We start from the raw sequence: 20,652 nt of genomic DNA on the forward strand, positions 1-20,652 counted from the left end.
TTTTCTGAACAGTTTGGGACACTGTGCTTTTCCAAGCTAGCCTGCAGAAAAGTCACGGAAAGCATCATAACAGCAGCCTCTTCTTTCTATCCTTTGTAGACAGTGTGGTGTGCTTAGCTCCCACTGTGTCTACATGCTCTGGGAACAATGTCTTGGCCCAGCCCCGTTTATTCTGGGTAGCAAAGGCGTGGGACAAAAGATATTTCTGTATGATTCTTATTTTCCCCATTCCCCCCCTTGAGTAATATATTAACCTTCCATTCACTCACATTACTGCTTCTGCAAGGGCTCAGCTTGAGCCGGAATGTAATGCTGGTTGTTGGGTCATTTAAATCAAGTTACCGTACTTACTAGGCCGCTGAAAATTCTGGCTGGTAAAATCACTGGGGACTTTGGAATATTTGCTGTTGCTGGTGCTGTCTCCCTTTATAGGACAGGAAATGAGCAATGGAGCCAGACTTGGGAAGGCATCAAGCCTGCAGCCAGGGGGGACACCTGATGGATGGAGGGAGGGGCAATCCTGTACTGAGAGGCCTGTGTAAACTGTTGCTGCCTTTTTTCCACTGAATGCATCCGATGAAGTGAGCTGTAGCTCACGAAAGCTTATGCTCAAATAAATTTGTTAGTCTCTAAGGTGCCACAAGTACTCGTTTTCTCAGTGCCCTACTAGCTCTTTCTGGGAAGAAAGTGAGGGGGGAAATAGGAGTAGGTATTGGAACCTAAAGTCACTTTGGCAGTGGATAGGAAACCTGCCAGTGGTAATTTTGGGTGCCGTTGCTGCATGCTGTGGTCGCTGGGAATGCTGCCACACACAATTCAGATCCTGCTGCTCTGAAAGCACTGGTGGCTGGGGGTCTCTGTTAACTGAGTCCTGTCCCCATTGTCAAAGTGTCTAACCACTGTGGAGTCCTATAAGGCCATGGGTTCTAACCAGTGTTGAGCTTTGTTTTTCTTATTGCAATGAGAGTCACCGCCAAATTCCTCAAAAGCCATCTCTCGTCCTGCCCCCAGGAATGGTTGGCCTGCTATGCGCACAGGGGCAGGTCTCAGACCTGAGCCACCTTCCTGTCACTGTAACCCACTGACCACCCAGCCTGGGGGTGCTTATTGCCCTGTGGCTCCAAGCCTTGTGTTGGGGCCTCTCATGGTGTGGTTGTCACTTAAAACAACTATGAGCAAGAGGGTGACACATTCCTCTACCTTGTTATTGGATGGGTGGCACAATCTTACTCCTGAGAGCCTGGCTAACCCCTGCCCAACCAAGACTGACAGCTGCTTGGAGCTCATCTAGCTGTGCGGATGAGGATGTGTTGGACTGTCCTGCCATGGAAGTGTGTTGGGAGAATGCCGAGGAGCCTAGCACGGTGGGAAGTTAGAGATGAAGCCCCTCTAATGTTTCTGGAATCACATGGCTGGCAGGGTTGCCTTGGGCCCAGCTCTAGTTTGCAGAGTTGGAATTCCATCAAATGTTTCCTTCCAGGCAGAATCACTCCCTCCCCTCTAGCCAGTGCTTGGAAGAATAAATCCATGAATGAACTAGCAGTGATTTTAGAGTCTCCTTCAGGGCCCTGGTGCTGTGGAAACAGGAGGATCACGCTACCAAAAGGCGAATGTTCCACTTGACTCTGTCCTGTGCAGCCCAAATCAAAGGTGGAAGTGGATTCTGGGGCTCGGTGGCACCGAACCCCAGCAAAACAGCTGGCTGGGTTTTGCATTGAGAATCGGATTCTGTCTGTGAAGCGGAAGCTTGGCTGTTAGGCTGATTTTTATTGCCTTATTACTTTGAATGTCTTTGCTGCCCAGAGAGAGGGGACAACGGGCTCAAATTCTGTCCTGTCCTTACCTAGCTGATCTGTCCAGATGGTGGCTGGTGCAATAATAACTGGATATTTCATGGTATTTAAAAACAATTTTGGCTGGTAACCTGCAACTCCTGATACATTCAGCCAGAGATGTTGAGTGGGGTTATTCGCCCACGTTGTGTCCTTAATGCCATACGTCTTGTTCCAAGCCAGTCAACCCTGATGCCAAAACATTCTGTACAACAATCAGTTCCCCCACACAGTGCGTGTCATGCTTTGTTGGTCTTGTGTGGATTAACACCAGCTCAGTTTGGAGCTAACCTGCCCACATTAGGCTCCAGGGGACAATGTCAATAGAGCTAAAAATAGATCAGCTCTATTCATGTTAAGCATGAAGAACCCAACCATACTTTGAGTCCAATCACTCATTTTATGGTGTATATGTGTGTGCATATACTATTTGTTTCTTCCAAGGCTTCTTTATGCATGGAAGTACAATAGATCAGTCTATAAACTTCCATTCTACTTAAAATATTGGGGGACTATATTTTAAATGGTAACACTGGGCACATTTTTAGAGATGATTGAGCAGCATGTTTGAAGAATATTGGGTGGAGGGGAATACTGCATGCATTTAATGACATTGCTCAGATAAATTTGTTAGTCTCTAAGGTGCCACAAGTCCTCCTTTTCTTTTTGCCTACATTTTGTATCCTTTCAAAAACCTGCTGTCCCACATCTATTTGAAGTGTGTATGGACTAAGTTTTCTGAACCCCTAGATGCTCCATCTGCATTGTTTCCATATGGAACCTGCTGCATGTGCTTTGGAATATCCCATGCTAAAGAGTTACTCACAGCTGCGTGGTCACTACCATTACTTTGTCATTCCCTGACAGTGAGCCTCGGGATACTCTTGGAACAAACACTGTCCACCCGGTGAGCTGACACACTTTGTAATGGCTCTGCTGACAGCTGGGCATTGGGCTTGTGAGACAAAACTCATAATATGCTAACATTTCCTACCATCGCCAGTTCCAGCTTTCCCCCCAGAGGCCTCCCCATTACCAATGTGTCTCATCCCTGGAGAGGCCATCTCTGTGGGTGTGAGAGCAGCTTGGTTTGATGCTGCCAGCACGGGGGCTTAGTGTGGTGGCTTTTTGGATGTGGACTTGGGGGCCTAGTCCAATTCCTAGTCACCCAGTTAACCATTTTATGTAGGCAAGAAGACGACAAATTCCACTCGCTGTTGACGTGGTCTGGGTTTGAAGTGGTCATTTAAGAGTGAAAGGGTGTCTCCAGTTACTGACTCTGAGCCAGCTGGTCCCCAAATATTTCTAAACAAGAGATATTTTCAAACTCTTAAAAGCGTGTAGGGTGGTGGGGGAAGGCGGAGGGTGCTTTACAGTGAAGCGATACTGAAATTCATCCCCCCCATTGTCTCTATTTCTGGGTCTCTGATCAAATTGAAACTTGATGCTAAATATGTACAACAGTTCAGCAAGGAAAAGCAAGACAAAGAGGCTATTTAAAGTTGCCGTCTTTTCCAGGGCTTGGCTCAGAGGCTCTGCTGCTGTTATGCCATGTGAAAACACATACGAGAAGCTAATGAAGTGTAATGTGCACTTAAAAGTACAAATTTAGGACCCATGCAAAGGTCAGATGGGAGTTTGGGTTTGTGTAAAACATGTATTTCTATAACATAAGTAGGATTACTATAATTAGACAATAGGGGAATGTAATATGCAGTTATGCCTAGACAGCTGGTTCCAGGGCACTGTATGTGAATCTGAAAGTTGGGAGACCTAGGTTCTGTTCTTGACTCTGCCACTGACCTGCTGTGTGAACTTGGGTAAGTCCCTTATGGCCTCGGTGCCTCAGTTTTCCCCATTCATAAAACTTGGCTATTCATTCAATGGGGGACTCTGTCCTGGGAAGCAGTGACTCTGAAAAAGATTTGGGGGTCATGGTGGATGATCAGCTGAACATGAGCTCCCATGATGATACTGTAGCCAAAAGAGCTAATGCGGTTCTGGGATGTATGCACGTGGGAGTCTTGAGTACACCTAGAGAGGTTATTTTGTCTTTGTATTTGGCATTGATGCAACCGCTGCTGGAATATTGTGTCCAGTTCAGGTGCCCACAATTCAAGAAGGATGTTGATAAATTGTAGAGGGTTCAGAGAAGAACCATGAGAATGATTAAAGGATTAGAAAACTTGCCTTATAGTGACAGACACAAGAACCTCAATCTATTTAACTTAACAAAGAAAAGATTAAAGGTGACTTGATTAGTCTACAAGTACTCACATGGGGAAACAAAAATTTCATAGTAGGCTCTTCAGTCTAGAAGAGAAAGGTATAACATGATCCAATGTCTGGAAGTTGAAGCTAGACAAATTCAGACTAGAAATAAGATGTACATTTTTAATGGCGAGAGTAACTAGCCATTGGAACAATTTACCAGGGGTTGGGGAGAGTGTTCCATCACAGACAATTTTAAAATCAAGATTGGATGCTTTTCTAAAAGGCACATGCTCTGGGAATTATTTGGGGGAAGTTAAATGGCCTATTATACAGGAGGTCAGACTAGATGATCACAATGGTCCCTTATGCTTAACTAGCTATGTAAAGTGCTTTGAGATTGCGTTTATAGAATGCTTTTATTCCTCACAGTGTATCTCTAGCTAATCTATCTCAATCAAACAGGCCAAAATATAGCAAAGACACATGTGACAGTTTAGGGAATAGGTCTAAGTACAGCGTATGAGTTCTGACAGATTTTATGAATTCTGTGTATAACTTGAACTCTCAGTGTGCATTAAAATCAGCCATGTGCTGACAGGGATTATGTCACACATAGGACTGGCTAGAAAACAAGAATTCTGTTCTGTGAAAATTTGAGATTTTGTCACTTGTTTTCATTCAGTGTGGAACGAAAACAAGCCCTTTCGAAAAATTTGTGAAAAAGAGGGGAGATAGAGACCCTCTCACTCCAGCCAGTAGCCTGGTGGCCAGGTTTCTCCCCTGGGATGTAGGAGACATCTGCCAGAGGTGAAACAGGGACTTGAACCTTGTCTGTCACACCTCAGGTGAAATCCTAAGCGTCCGTCCGTGTCTCTCTCTCCCCTCCCCACCCCCCCCAAAAAAACAAAAACCAAAACCAACTATCCTGGACCTTAAAAAATCTTCCCCACAACATTTTAATAGAAAGTGATAGCTTTCTGTGAAAAGGTCCAGTTTTGACAAACTGGCATTTTCCAACCAAGTGTTATGGAAAAATTCCTGACTAGCCCTAGTCATACACATTACATTCCTGGTTTGGAAGAAGCTAGAGAACAATCAAAGTAGTTGTTAATGTGGAAGGTCTTTTGCCCTGGCAATACCATGGATATGCTAAAGAAATTGGCCAAGCTGAAGGAACTGGTTGTTATTTGTTGTCTTCAGGGAGGGTGGTTGGAGCAGTGGAAATTCAGCACCAGCAGAAAAGGAAAAGTCAGAGAGAGGTGTTAGAAGCAGCTGTTAAAAAGACACATACTCTCTGAGGTAAGGGGGAACTACTGGATTGCTGGACTTGAACAAGCGAGAAAGAGATTGTCTCTGTCTACCCCACAACAATCTGAAGGCTGTGCAGGAGAAGAGGAGTGTCCTGGGACCCTGAAAGGACTGACCAAAACCCAAAGGCTTCTTGGATCAGTGAGGACACCAGAGGGAGAGATTTTTGCATGCAGGTTTTGTTGGTTTTGCATAGATCTTTAAGTCTCTAGGAATTATGTGTGTGTGTTTAAGTTGTTACTTTGCAAAGCCTCAGAGTGCCTTGCTTTTAACTGTTGCATGTCCCTGAAGGACCAAAGAGTAAATTAGAGAGAGCATGCATGAGGGTGGAGGTCTGTGAAGGGATGTGCTTAAGCTATTGAGAGATTTGGAGGGTGGGGGTATTGTATTCAGTGCTGGTCTTGGGGACTAGGTCACCTAGACACTGGGGGCCCATTTCTATGAAGGATCATCAGCTAGGAATTGTGCACCCTTGGAGGCCAGAGTCAGACCCTGGATGCTGCTCACTCAAAAGGCTTAGAGTGCAGGATCCAGAGTTGGCTTGGCTTGGGATCCAAATACAGCAGCCTGGGGAGTGTCCAGGTCTGTGACAATACAATGCAATATTCCCCTCCTATCTCATTTTCAGCTTTATAGTAAAGGAATTTTCAGCATCTCCCCACAACTGCCCTCACACCTCCAAAAAATTTGCTAAGGAAGTGTGTGTATGTGTTTCGGCGGGGCGGAGGGAGGGCTTCATGTGTCTAACATACAAGTGTTGGGGCTGAGTGGTTTTATCTTCATAACATTCACTACACACTTCTACACAAATAACCAATCCGCACCTTATGTTTGTGTCTTCCTCCTGCCCTTGATGAAGTAGATGATGGCACGTGATGCATCTCCTGCCCATGCTGGCATATCTCCTCTGATCAGAAGCAGTTGATACTGTATGGCTGCAGGGAGCTCCTCAGTGGCTTGCGCAGCCTTCAGCAGCGTGGCAAATCTTGACTTTGATCCTTCTGCACTGTGGAGCAATGCACCCTCGCTACACCCCTGGGAACTAGACTCCGTGCATGGGATCTCTGCTGATGTTCTTACTGCTGTGTAACTCTGTCCTTGCTGTACAACCCAAAGTATCCATTGTTGTATTAAAGGCTGCTCTGTCTAGGTGTTCCTAAAGTAGGATGTACTAGCATGAGGTTGGTGTGAAGTCTTCATAATTTTTTATTTATATATATATATATATATAAAATAGAGAGAGAGATATCTCAAAGCACTTTACAAAGGTGGGTTTATATTACCTCCATTCTACAATGGGGGCACTGTAGCAGGGGTGTGGGGGGGAGGGAGAGGGGCTGAAGTGCCTTACCCAAGGTAGAACATGGAATCTGTGACAGGGTAAGGTCCAGCTCTGTGTCATTCTCTGATCGGTAGCATTGGTCCTGCCCAAAACTTGGAACAGAATACAGGAGTCCTGACCCAGGTCTCTCCTGAAACCTCTGATGTTTGGAGATTTAAAAGTATCAGATATATTGAAAGCTGTATTTGAAGTCAGCTGGGGACCTGGTGGATTTGGGCCCTTTGAGCGTCACCAATATTGCCAATCCCAAATGTTCAAAAATCATGAGACAGGCTCACCAAAAATCATGAGATTGAGATTCTGTAAAAATAATAGATTTAGTGTTCTTTTTATTTGCCTTCTGCTTTTTGAGCTTTAGGTGCACTGGGGTCACATTATGAAGCTTTCTTCATAGCCACGAAGGCTAGGAACTTACTTTTTCTTTAAGAACAAAGACTGAAATCATCACACATCCACTTGACTCCAAGATCTGGGGCTTTAAGGAAAACAATAAGTATCATGAGACTCATGACAAAATCATGAGTTGGCCACACTGCATCTCTTATGCAGGGATTTGTCTAGGGGAATTTTGTCATGTCTAAGAATTGGACATGACTCTTGCTAAGCCTGTCTGTCTGTTTGTCTGCACCCTGTGGGCATGTGAATTTGATTCCAAACAATCCGCATGTTTTTCTCTTCTCCTGTGCGAGTCATGCATGTGCAGTTGTAAACTGCCAAGCCCTCTGCCGAGAACACCTATCTTCCAACTCTCAACACTAAAATTCAGGGGTGGCTCTTGAGAGAACTGATCAATCTGAATGTAGCAGCTCCTAGGGAGATAATGGGGGTCTCAGGTAGCAAAAGCTCAGATATTTATTACAAACACAAAGTAATACAGGATCATGGAAGTGAGAGATGAGACCTGCCCTATTGTGTCCATTCTCCCTTTGATTTAGGGTGGGATAGAGGACTAGTAGGTAGTAATCTACTGCTATGCACCTCTCCCTCCTTCCAACCCCCCAGCCTCTTCCATAATACCTTGCAAAGTGGAGCCAAAAGCCAAAGGAGGCTGCAGTTTCAAAAATATTTCCTACCTCAGGTCTTCAGATGGAGATATTATATCTGCCTCTTTCTAAGGCAGGGGTGGGCAAACTTTTTGGCTCAAGGGCCACGTCTGGATATGGAAATTGTATGGCGGACCATGAATGCTTATGAAATTGGGGTGTGTGGGTGGGGTGAGGGCTCCGACTCGGGGGTGGGAGTGGGCTCTGGGGTAGGGCCAGAAATGAGGAGTTCAGTCTGGGGTGTGTGTGTGTGAGGGCTCCGACTGGGGGTGCTGGCTCTGGGGTGGGGCTGGGTATGAGGGGTTGGGGATGCAGGAGGGTGCTCTGGGCTGGGACCGGGGTTCGGAGGGTGGGAAGGGGATCAGGGCTGAGGTTGGGGCACGGGAAGGGGTCAGAGGTGCAGGCTCCAGGCGGCACTTAGCTCAAGCAGCTCCCGGAAGCAGCGGCACGTCTCCTCTGCGGCTCCTATGCGGAAGTGTGACCAGGTGGCTCTGCATGTTGCCTCTTCCGCAGGAGCTGTCCCTGAAGCTCCCATTGGCCTCAGTTCCCAGCCAATGGGAGCTGCGGGGGTGGCATTTGGGGTAGGGGCAGTGTGCGGAACCCCCTGGCTGCACCTACGTGTAGGAGCCAGATGGGGGACATGCTGCTGTTTCTGGGAGCCTTACAGAGCCATGGTACGTGCAGAGCAGGACAAGCCCCCGACCCCACCCCCTGGCTGGAGCACCGGAGTGGGGCAAGCACCAGACCCCACTCCCCAGCGGGAGCTCAAGGGCAGGATTAAAATGTCTGAAGGACCAGATGTGGCCCCCGGGCTGTAGTTTGCCCACCCCTGTTCTAAGGGAAAATGAACTGAGTAATGTCAATTGGTGGAGCTGATTGCCTGGAATCTGCAAGCTGCCCCTTTATCCACATCTTGGTAGTGTTTAGTAGACCAATAGCGTTTCATAGAAGTTTTATTTGTAAGACAAGAACAACAACCAAAGCATTTCCTACCCTGGCATTTCCTGTTGTTCAGCCTCCTGGGAATGATTTTTGTTGTGTTGCAGATGCTACTGGCCTTGTCAATTCTCTGGATTCACTTATCTCTCTTTTGGTGGCATGTCGGATGTACCCCACCTAGGGTGACTAGATGTCCTGATTTTGTAGGGACAGTCCTGATTTTTGGGTCTTTTTCTTATATAGGCTCCTATTATACCCCGCGCCCCCCCCCCCCAACCTCTGTCCTGATTTTTCACATTTGCTGTCTGGTCACCCTGGACCAGATCCAGATGAAATGGACCTTTAATTCAGACACTGACTGTTTCTGCGTAGCATGTAGATCATCATCTTCTATGAAAAAACCTAGATGTTACAGATAGAACAGCAAAATGGTGCTTTTAAGGTGCCGTATATAGGGCTTGATTCTTCTTACACTTCATTGGTATACCTAGGGAATTATTCCACTGAAATTGACATTCATACTGGTGTTAGGCTTGCCAACTTTCTAACCCCACAAAACTGAACACCCCTGCCCCGCCCCTCTCCCAAGGCCCCACCCTCCGCTTGCTCTCCCCACCTTCACTCCCTTTCACTGGGCTGGGGCAGGGAGTTGGGGTGTGGGCTCCAGGAGGGGGTTCTGACCTGGGGTTGGGGTGTGGGCTTCAGGCAGCGCTTATCTCAGGTAGCTCCCAGAAGTGGCCAGATGTTCAGCTCCTAGGTGGAGAGGCCCGGGGGCTCTGCGCACTGCCTACGCCTGCAGACACTGGAACCATTGTCTGCGGTTCCTGGCCAGCGGGAGCTGCGGAGTCCACGCTTGGGGCAGAGGCAGCGCGTGGAGCCCCCAACCCTTCCACTTGGGAGCCAGACATGCTGGCTGCTTCCAAGAGCTGCACAGAGCCAGGGCAGGCAGGGAGCTAGCCTTAGCACCACCGACGGGACTTTTAGCGGCTGGTCAGCAGTGCTGACTGGAGCTGTCAAGGACCCTTTTTGACTGGGCATTCTGGTCGAAAACTGGATGCCTGGCAACCCTAACTGGTGTAAACACTGCACAAGAGAGAGAAGAATAGGGCCCTCAGACCCTAGTCAAGGGCTGGGCCCAAGGCTGCCGGCATTCCCTAAAGCCAGTGGCAGTGGCATCTGTGGAAGGAATGAGGGGTTGGGAGCAGCTCCTCTGATAGAGATGCCAGTTTGCATAGGTTTCTCTAGACTTCTCAGGTGGGCTAGGGTGTGAGAGCCTCTTTAAGGACTTTGAGTGATGTGTGCTTGCAGATAGTGCGTGTTGAGTGGAAATCACTCCTGGGAAAAGAGGCTGGTAATAGTTCTCTGCTCCATCCTGCTCTTTGCGCTGCAGAGTTTTTCAGGACCCTGTTGCTCCCCTCTATTGTTGTCATGCTACAGATATCTTTCAATTGCAAAAGTGCCAGAGAGCTGGTAAGATGGAGAAGGCGCAGAGTGCATTTGGCAGGGGAGGAGAAAACAGGGCAGGAAGTTGGGAGGATCGAGGGGAGAGGCAATAGATGGGGGAAGCAGGGATATAATTCAGGAGACAAGGAGTAGTGGTCTTATAAAATGTGTCATTATTTTGATATGTCTGGGACTAACCTTTTCTTTTCATGATGGTAAAAAAATTTAAATGGCCCAGATTTGGTCACTCTGTGTAAATCACTGGCCTGTGCATAGATACAGCGGTTAAAGATGGATTAGCTGCCTTTGCTAATACTCTGTGTCTCTCCTCCCCATTACGATTTTACTGCGTGTGTAAATATAGAATCAAGGTTGAGAAAGTCTGGGAGAAACTGGTTCCAAAAGCTCCCGCTCCCCACCTCTTCTCTCTGAGTGACCCCATAGCATTCCTTTTAGGTCGGAGCATCTCTGAGGGAGGGGGCTGCTCAGGCCCTGAGCCAACTTGTCGCTGCATGCCTGTGTCTTAATGGTCATCAAATCCAGCCATGGGAAAATCAAATCAACTCTGAAAAATCCCAGACTGAGCTATGAGCTGGCTAAGGATCTGAGGGGCAGAGGGGAAAAATCCCCTTGGGTTGCATCTTCAGGGAAAGTACGTTCTCAGGCCTAAAAATATGCAGCTAGACATGGTGGTGTTGGCTCTCTTCTGCCTGGGTCCCATGAGGAGGCTCGCAGCAGCAGCAGCAGACATATTCAAATAACCAGTTACTGTCTCCCCCTCCTCCCCAATCTCTATGCAGAGTCTACAGGCTAAAATCCTGCATCTGCCTGAGATAAAGGGGCTCTCCCTGTTACCTCCCACAGGCCACTGCCATGGCTTCCAGGACATTTTTCAGATAAATGAACAAACGTTCCTTGTCCTGTGACGACTTTGATAAGGCTGAGGCTCCAGACACTGCACAATAACAGGCCTTTGTTTGTTCTATAAAATAACTCCTAATCTTTATTGGGCGGGGGGGGGGGGGAATTCAGTTAAGGTGCCAGAGCTGTAACTGGTGCCAGTGGAGACGCGGAGTGACCTTTTCCTTCCTCTCCACCCCCAACTTTTTCACAAATCCCTTAGAGCTCTTCTTAGGAGCATAGGAACTGCCAGACTGGATCAGAGCCATGGTCCATCTAATCCAGTGGCACCACCAGATGCTTCAGTGGAAGGTGCAGGAAACCTGGTAGTGGACACACATGAGGTAATCTGCCATCGCCTCCTCCGAAGATCTCTGTCTAATCTCCAATACCCAGGGGTTGTCTTAAATCCTGAATCATGATATTTTATATCCCTTGATACAGTTTTGTTACCCAGTAATCCTAGTTAATGCTATTCCTGTTATCCATATAAACGTCTAATCCATTCTCTTTGAATCTTGAAAAATTCTTGGTCTCAGTGACCTCATTGCCACAGGAATTCCACCATCCAATTATACATTCTGTTGAAAAAGTATTTCGTAGTATCACTTTTGAATTTGCCACCTTTCAATTTAATTGACTGTCTTGTGCTATGAGATAGGAAGCAACTGTTCTCCCTATTGACTTTTCTCTCTGCTGCGTTTTTATAGAGGGGGAGCTGGTTTTACTGAGGTAAAAATAGTTGAAAATCGCTATTTCCTGTCTCTCACATACATTGCTCAGGAAAACTTTGGTAGCCTGCCAAGATAACTGAATATGAACATTTTAGCTTAGGGTTAGGCTCACACTGTTGCCGCCACAAACGCTGTACAGGGAAGGCCTGGAGCTGCCAGAGCAGCTGCAACAGTGGGTGGGGGTTTGGGAGCCAGCTGTGTTTCCCTGCTCACCTTCCAGACCTAGCCCATGGCTCTAGTGGCCTGTCCCCATCCTCTGGGGACATCACAAGGGTCAGAGATCCCTGATTCCTGAAACTGGGGGGGAGAGAGTACTCTGCCTCCTTCCCACCTCCACTACCAGTACCTGGCTTCTTCAGCTCATCCTCCCCTCTGGGATAACAGCTTTCTCCTGCTACCAGCTAAAGTAGTTACTCCAGTAGTGCAAGCAGTAGAAGTCTGTTGAAGGTTTAGGATTCGAACCCTGATAAAGATGATTGAGGGAGGGAGGAAGGCTGTGATAATTGCATATGATAGAATTAACTTTTTCCTGTTTAAAACAAAAAACAGACCAAAAAAACCCCTTTCTTTTCTTTTTGTGTTGAAAAATACCCCCATGTTAAAAAAACATAATTAAAATTGTAGAGTGAAGCACTCAAAATTAGGAAGTAAGAATTAATGTTGCTTGTGAAACCTCACACACAGAGGGGCTGAACTATGTGTTATGATAGTCTTTATTTATGTGATCACATGTTATTTTTTTTCTGCCGGACCTCTACATCATTCAGAGCACAGGATGAGTGCCTCCAGGGGCCAAATTAAGGTTGTACAGGCAATTTAAACTCTGGCATTTCCTGACTTTCAAGTGCTTGATGTTGCAACCCAAATGTTCTTTTAACCTGGTTTCTTTGGGGTTTTTTAATACAGTTATCATGTCCCTTCTGATTCATCTCCTTTTTAAGGTGAAGAATCCAAATCTTTTCAATCTTTCTTCATATGAGATTTTTTCTCCATGCCCCGAGTCATTCTCAACACATTCTCTGAACCCCTTCTAATTCTGTAATATCCTTGTAGAGATGGGGTGACCAGTACTGCAAACAGTATTCCAGGTGAGACCACATTACTAATTGTATATAGTGGCATAATAGTTTCCATTTTCTCCATCCCATTCCTTATGCATTTTTAATATCTTGTTGGCTTTTTGGACCACAGCTGCATATTGCGGAGAGGTCTGAATTGAGCTGTCAACAGTGACATCCAGATCCCTTTCCAGGTTTGATGCTGTTAATTTAGAATCTTGTAAAATGTATGAGTAGGTCAATATTTTTCTCTGTGTGTGTGTTACTTTGTATTTATCCACAGTGAACTTCATCTGTCCTCGTGTTTCCTGTTCACATACGTTGGTTAGATACCTCTTAAGTTCCTCACAGTCCTCTCTGTGTAATAACAATATCGTCTACAAATTGTACCACCTCATTGCTCAACCCATTTTTCAAATTGTTCATAAATATATTGAACAACACAAGACCTAGTATGGAACTTGGAAGGACACCCCACTGTCAACCTTTGCCCATGATGAAAGTTTTCCATTTATCCCTGTTTCCTTTTTCTTAACTAGTCTTTTTTTTAATCCATGACAATACTTTGCCTCTCAACACATGACTATTTAGTTACCTTAGCAGCCTTCTCTGAGGGTGTCTTGTGAAAGGCTGTTTGAAAGTCTGAATAAATAACTGAACGTAGGAGAGTTAATCAACATGCTCTATTTACACATCAAAGAATTCTAATAGATTAGTGGGATACAATTTTCCTTTGCAGATTCTGTGCTGGTTAGAACTTTTCCTATCCTAATCCTTTTACTATTCTATTAATTATCACTGTGATGGGCTGGGTCACAAAAACCCCCTTAAGACTGTCACTAGATGTGCTGGGAAACTATTGAGAACAAACCCCCCCTGCCAGAAGAGGCTTCCCTCTACTCCTGTCTTGCTGAGTTAGACACTACAGTCAGCTTCAGCACAGACCCAGGGGTTGGGTCACACCTCTCTGCAGTTCACAGAAACTGAGATCCACTCAGCTTCGGGGCTTCTTAGTTAACAGGGACTTTCCCAGCACCCAGTAATCAGTCTTTCTGGGAGCCTAAACCCTGAATAAATCCGTATTACTCTGTATAAAGCTTATACAGGGTAAACTCATAAATTGTCTGCCCTCTGTAACCCTGATAGAGAGAGATGCACAACTGCTCCCCCACGTATTACTTACTTACTCTGGGTTAATTAATGAGCAAAAAGTGATTTTATTAAGTATAAAAAGTAGGATTTAAGTGGTTCCAAGTAATAACAGACTGAACAAAGTAAGTTACCAAGCAAAATGAAACAGAACACGCAAGTCTAAGCCTAATATGTTAAGACACTGATTGCAGATAAAAGCTCACCCCCAGAGATGTTCCAGTAAGCTTCTTTCACAGACTGGACTCTTTCCTAGTCTGGGTCCAACAGTCACTCACATCCCTGTAGTTACTGTCCTTTGTTCCAGTTTCTTTCAGGCATCTTTTTGGGGCGGAGAGGCCATCTCCTGAGCCAGCTGAAGACAAAATGGAGGGGTTTCCAGGTCCTTTTATATTCTTGTGGGCGGAAACCCCTTTGTTCTCCTGTGCAAAATCACAGCAACAAGATGGAGTTTGTAGCCACCTGGGTAAGTCACATGTCCATGAATGATTCAGCTTTTTGCAGGTCGATGCCATTGTTTATATGTTAGTTTGAACATTCCCAGGAAAGGCTCAGACGTGGATTGGCATCTCTCAAGTCCATTGTCAGTTAAGTGCTTCTTGATAGGACTATTCTAAGAAGTGCCCATTCTCAAGAAGCTGACCAAATGCTTCACTGAGGCTACTTAGAATCAAACACATTGAGATACAATATTCATAACCAAATACAAAAATGATACACACATACAGATGGCATAATCATAACCAGCAAACTACAACCTTTCCATAGACGCCCCACTGGACCTCCTCTGTACAAGACCTGATGGAACCATAGGACCCTGGATGCAACAATGATCTATACGGTCACAGTTCATGTCAATAACATCACAATCCCTTCAACCAGTTTACCAGGTATGGACGTATGGCTTGTGGATCTGGAATTCTCTGGATCACCCCTAGAGAATTTTTAAAATATAGTCACAACATTTGTCTCCCTCCAGTGCTCTGGCACTGAGAGAGTACATATTTTCACCAGCAGCTCAGCTACTTCATACTTTAGCTCCTTCAGAACTCTTAGATGTCCTGTCTGGGCCTGGTGACATTGTTATTAAATGATAAATTTACTCTATCACCCCTTCTTCTGATGCCTCAGTGTTTGATAGCACCTCATTTTTATTACCAGAAATGAGCTGGGCTGGGGTAAATATTTCCCCAACATCCTCTGCAGCCGATGCTGATGCAGATAAATCATTTAGCTTTTCAGCAATGGTCTTATCTTCCTTAATTGTTCATTGTGACCTCTAGTGATCCAGCAGACCCACAAAGACTTTAGTAGGCTTCCTGCTGCTTATATAATTAAAGAAATTCTTGTTAGTTATGCTTTCAGCTCTTTGAAATCCACCGGAGCTCTCCTAATTTCCCTCCTATGTATTGCCTACTGTAATTTATGGTCCTGTCTGTTGCCTTCACTAGGATCAAATTTCCCTATTCTTATAGCATTTCCCACTAGATTAAACTAAGGAAAATCAGAAAAGGGAGAAATGCCCGAGACTTCGTGAAGTCCTCTAGAGACGTCACTATTACTATTGATTTTTACCTGAAAGATGCTGAGATACTATGGAGAAGAGCAGCAGCATAAAACCCTAAAATAGATAGGATGTACGTGTGTCACATTAGCTTTGTGGTATGGATGGAGTGACAAGTTACAGCAGCTGCAACAAGATCTAAAACTCCCCATGGTGAAGCACATCTCTTCGGGGTATTAGTTTTTGAATATGTGCTGAATTATCAGGTACATGGACTCAATGGGAAAGTAGCCCCAGAAGCCCTGGGGCAACTGCTCAGATCCAGCACCACCTTGTGTGACGCAGCACTATGTTCTCTCTCACCCTGAATTCCACGGAGTGCCTGCTTAGATCCATTACCCCATTCCCTATCCGACCAGTAACTTTGACAAAGAAATGAGATGAGCCGATGAGGGTTGTGTGTTGGCATCTGGATTAGGGTATAGGCTAGTTTTCAAGATCTGACTTCATGATCAGGATTCAGGGTTGTCTCTGAAATGAAATCTCTCAAATTGCAAGAAATCTCTCTGTTGTGAGAGTTCCTGAGAACTCGGGAGACTTCAGCCCCATTCAAATGGGGAAACATGCCCCTTCCAGATTTGGAACCAAAACTCATGAGGACAGATTTGGACCCAGAGAATCACAGCTGATGCTCTCCTCCCTTCAAAGTGGGTTGGATCTGAGCCTCTGACAGGTGCTAACTGTCTAGGTGATGATCATACAGTCAAGCAGCACAGATCAGCATGGCTGTTGCAGTTGAATCCTTTTAACAGTGGTTTGCATTAATCTGATGGAAGCAGGACTTGTGTGCTGCATGTTGGGAGCTGGAGAAAGAACTCCTTGGCTGTTTAGAAAATCAGCTGACCTGGGGATGGATCACTTGATGATTACCTCTTCTGACAGGATACTGGGCTAGATGGACCTTGGTCTGACCCAGTATGGCTGTTCTTATTTTGGCTGCTGCCCAGTTCTTATAAAGTACCCTGGTAAGATGCAGATCTTTATTTTAAACATAAGGGAGGTTATTCTGTATTTCAGTGGAGCCAGTTACTTCTGCCAACAAGGGGACACTCCAGAAAAACAGGATCCTGCCCCACCATGAAGCCAGTTTCCTGTGCAGAACTGCTTCCTTGGGATAGAAAGAAGGGGAAGAGTGTGTGCGTGGGGGGAGGAGTGGGTTTTTTTTCTGTAGTTTGAAGTGAGACTTTTTAATTTAATTTTTTTATTGTGTTGCTTGTTTTTTTATTTTATTTTATTTTTTAAAATAACAATAACCTTTTAACTGGGAACTTTGTACATCGAAAGCTGATAATAAATGAGGTCACTTCACTCGGTGTCAGCAGGGGCTGATATCTCTTACTCCCTGTTGGATGTTCTCTGCTGTCCCCTTCCCAGCTTTGGGCCTGGTACAGCTCCCATTGAAGTCAGTTACGGAGATCTCTTTAAATTAAGGCACAGTAGCTCAATATTGAAGGTGACTATAAGAGCATGAGTGTGGCTGATCAGCCTGCACTGAGAAAGTATCCACCTAGCTCTCGCTAAACTTGCAAAGTCCTGTCCCAACATGCACTGGGATCAGTGTAAAATTTGGCAGGTTTCTCTGGGGCAAATATTCTTGGTGGGTCGGGCAGGGGACTGAAATTATGGGTTTGAAGTTTTATTTACAGCTGCATTGCTGACTTACTGTGAGATCTTGAGCATCTCTGTGCCTCAGTTATATTGTGACATTTCCCAAAGTACAATCTGGACTGTTGAACAACTGTGTCCCCTCAGTTTTCCAGCCTGGGGTGCCTTTTACACTGCTTCGCTATGAGAGAAACCACTGCTGGTCTGCTCACACACAGCCTCTAGCATGTAAATTACTCCCAGCTGTATTATGAGTGCTCTAGCCAGCCACTCCTGAATTATATTAGAGTGACCAGCAAATTCCCACTACCAGACTTGTCCCCAGAAATGTGCGTCTTGTACTGCCCAGCTCTCTCCTGGACTATACAATCTCACAGAAAGTCCATCATTTTATTAATAGAAAATGTTATACACAAATCTGATCTCAGTTAAGTTTCCCAAACACTTCAATCCAAACACACACTGGTTTAGGTTAAAAAAATAAAAAGATAGATTTTAAGTGATCACAAGTAATGAGGTCTCAGGGTCAGAACTGGTTACAAAGAAATAAAAGTAAAACGCAATCTAATACTTCACTTAACAAGCTAAGTGAATTCAAAGTGAACGTCTCTTTCACCGTGCGTTCTAGCAGTCTTTGAAAATCATCTTTAGCTGATGTTGGAGAGACAGAAAGTCTGTTTGCATGGGAATCTGCAGCTGTTTCATTGCCAAGATGTAAATTTCTTGCTTACACCCTTCTTCCTGACAAAGAATGGCTGCTTAACCAGGTGATAATTTATCAGTCTTGTAAAAAGGGTGAACATAAGTGTACAGACTATCCCATATACCATCTGTAAAATGGGGATAATAATACTGACTTCACTGGCATGTTCAGAGGCATAATCAATAGTTTGAAAAGAGTTTTTTGAGAGCCTCTTGAAAAAAAGCATATTCATAGATTAAATTTTTTTAAAAGCTAGAAGAGATCAGTTTGATCATCCAGCCTGACCTCCTGTATAACACAAACTACAGAACCTTACTCAGTAATACCTGCATTAAATCCATATTATGAAACAGAAAGTTGTGTGTCAGTAAAAATGATCTTGGGGCCTGATTCTGCAAGGAGCAGATTTTTAAAGGCATTTAGGTGCCTAAAAAATTCAGATAGATGTCGAGAGGGGTTTTCAAAAGCACCTAGGCACCTAATTCCCGTCCCTGACTTCAGTGGGAGTTGGACACCTAAGTGCTTTGAAAATCCCAGTAGGCATCTTTCTGCACCTTTAGGTGCCTAAATGCCTTTAAAAATCTGGCCTTGAATGTCCTATATTCCTGTTGAAGTCAGCAGGACAATTGGGTTGCAGGATTGGGCTCACCATCTGATTGAACCCTGAATGAATTATCATTCCTGCTGCATGTTTTTTATAATCACCTTTGCTCATTCTCAGACGTATTTGCATCTGCTTACTGCTCATCATCCACACTCCATGAGCCAGCAAGCAGTAATGATGAATTGTCGACCTCGTGCTCATTTCCCTGGGAATGCTCTATGGAGTCATAAATGCAAGGTGCAGATCCTTGGCTGGTGAAAATTGTCACAGCCCCATGGTAATCAATAGACCTATGACAGTTTATATACCAGCTGATGAGCTGCCCCAAGGGCTATGCCATCTCTGCTGCCTGAAACCAGCTACTTTCTCCTGTGAGGGGAATGGCCTCATTCAAACACACATCTCTGCTTCAGACATGGGTTCTAACCACTGTGCTGGAGCTGATAGTAATATCTGCCCTTTGTTGTGGGGTTCTCCAAAAACAAACTTTTGGGCAGCCCCTCATCACTCTTGTGTAGAAATCCATTTATAAACACTATTCTCCTAGTTGTCTGAGCATCAGTCAGTGACGAAAGCAAAAAAAATGTCTTTAGCAGGAAATGATGCTGTAAAAGGGGTGGTGGGGGCAGGAAAGTTCACCAAATGGAAAAGGATGAGATTGAACAGGAAGAAGAATGCTCCTTTCCAGCTTCTCGGAAGGAATTGCAAACAATGGAGGAGAACTTGAAGTCCAAGATGGTAAATTCTCTTCCAATTAATTGTCAGGCTGAGGCTCTGAACTCCCATATCATCCTGCCGGTTAGCAGCATACTCATCATTTCCCCTTTGTCCTGTGTGGCTGCGTGTTTGTGTGTTTCTTTCACTCAGGACAGGAGAAATGTTGCCAGCAGGCAAACACTAATCCATCCTGACAGCCCTGCCCATCTCTCTCCTTTATGTTGGCATCTGCTGAACAGCTTGATTAGGGTCCCTTGGGCTTTATTCGTGCCACTTATTGCCTGCAAATTAATCTACAAGTTGGATGCATTTAACTCTTTGCTGGGGCTGGCTGGGGAATGTTCTGTTTATGTTTCAGAGTAGCAGTCGTGTTAGTCTGTATTCGCAAAAAGAAAAGGAGGACTTGTGGCACCTTAGAGACTAACCAATTTATTTGAGCATAAGCTTTCGTGAGCTACAGCTCACTTCATCGGATGCATTCTTTGGTGGATCTCCTTGTGTGTTAAATATCATGTCATGGAGCGAAGATGGTAACACCATCTCTGATCTGTTTCATGGGGAATGGTGTCCTCTGTGCGCCTGACTTTCAGACATGCTGAGCATCCACAGTGCCAGCGAAGTCAGTGGGATCTGTGGGTGCTCAGCCCTTGGCCCTGTCTCTAATGAAGTCTGTTATTGCTGACCACCCGCCCCCAACCCAGCCACCTTTATTGGCAAAGGAGAATTGGATGGGACCTAAACTGCACCAATACTGCTCCTTAATTATCAATAGGCGGTCACTACTGAGCAATTGGAGACATCAGGTATCCAAGGGATGTGTCTGGTAGAAATGGGCCTGTGTTGTGTGTGTATAGATATGATTCTGTTCAGTGTTTGGTACTTTTAAATGGAGTCTGTGTATGTATGTGCCGAAGGGCAAGGGCTGTGAGGGGACGGAGAGTTGTACAGAGTGAGATGCACCTCGCTATTGTGTGTGCTCATGCTTTCTGACTCTGTATTCGTTCTTTCATTATTGTTTTGGCTTGATCTGAAATAAAAAGCCATCTGGGCTGAGAGAGCATATGCGTGAGTGATGGATGGGGTCAGTTGTAAAATCTCTTATTGGAGCACCCCTGACCTGTTGGGCATGTGAAGATAAAATGGTACCCATGCAACCAGGCCCATTGTTGATGCTGTGGTTCCATTTCAATGGCTGTGGCTGAGAATTCAGGGGAGGGAGCCAGTGAATATGTAGAAAGCATTGAAATGCCACAGAGGAGGTGGCCCAACTGTTGCCTTTCACATGCTCTTATTGTTTTAAATGTCACGTGAATTCTGGGCACTTGCATACATAAATGTTAACACTCTGGGCTTCTTATCTCCATTTTCCATTTCAGTGCATGATCTGGCATCTCCCAGTTGATACAATGTACTGATCTGGCCATCAGCAATGTGTACGTTCACGTCCATTAGCGCTATGTGTCTCAGATAGGAAGCCCAGATACCAAACTGCTGCCC

The 20,652-nt window shown here is 45.3% G+C and overlaps 1 protein-coding gene and 1 long non-coding RNA gene across 2 annotated transcripts in view; both read left to right on the forward strand.

Moving 5' to 3' along the window:
• Positions 1-20,652, forward strand: part of NEURL1B (neuralized E3 ubiquitin protein ligase 1B) — a 212,534-nt gene that overhangs the window by 11,220 nt on the left and 180,662 nt on the right. The window lies entirely within an intron of this gene.
• On the forward strand, positions 11,252-14,846 carry LOC140916502 (uncharacterized). The gene is made up of 3 exons (XR_012160531.1): positions 11,252-11,365; positions 14,270-14,428; positions 14,731-14,846. It is a non-coding gene; the product is annotated as an uncharacterized LOC140916502 (long non-coding RNA).

The sequence above is a fragment of the Lepidochelys kempii genome, chromosome 8 (assembly GCF_965140285.1).
Source record: "Lepidochelys kempii isolate rLepKem1 chromosome 8, rLepKem1.hap1, whole genome shotgun sequence".
Taxonomy (NCBI): domain Eukaryota; kingdom Metazoa; phylum Chordata; order Testudines; family Cheloniidae; genus Lepidochelys; species Lepidochelys kempii.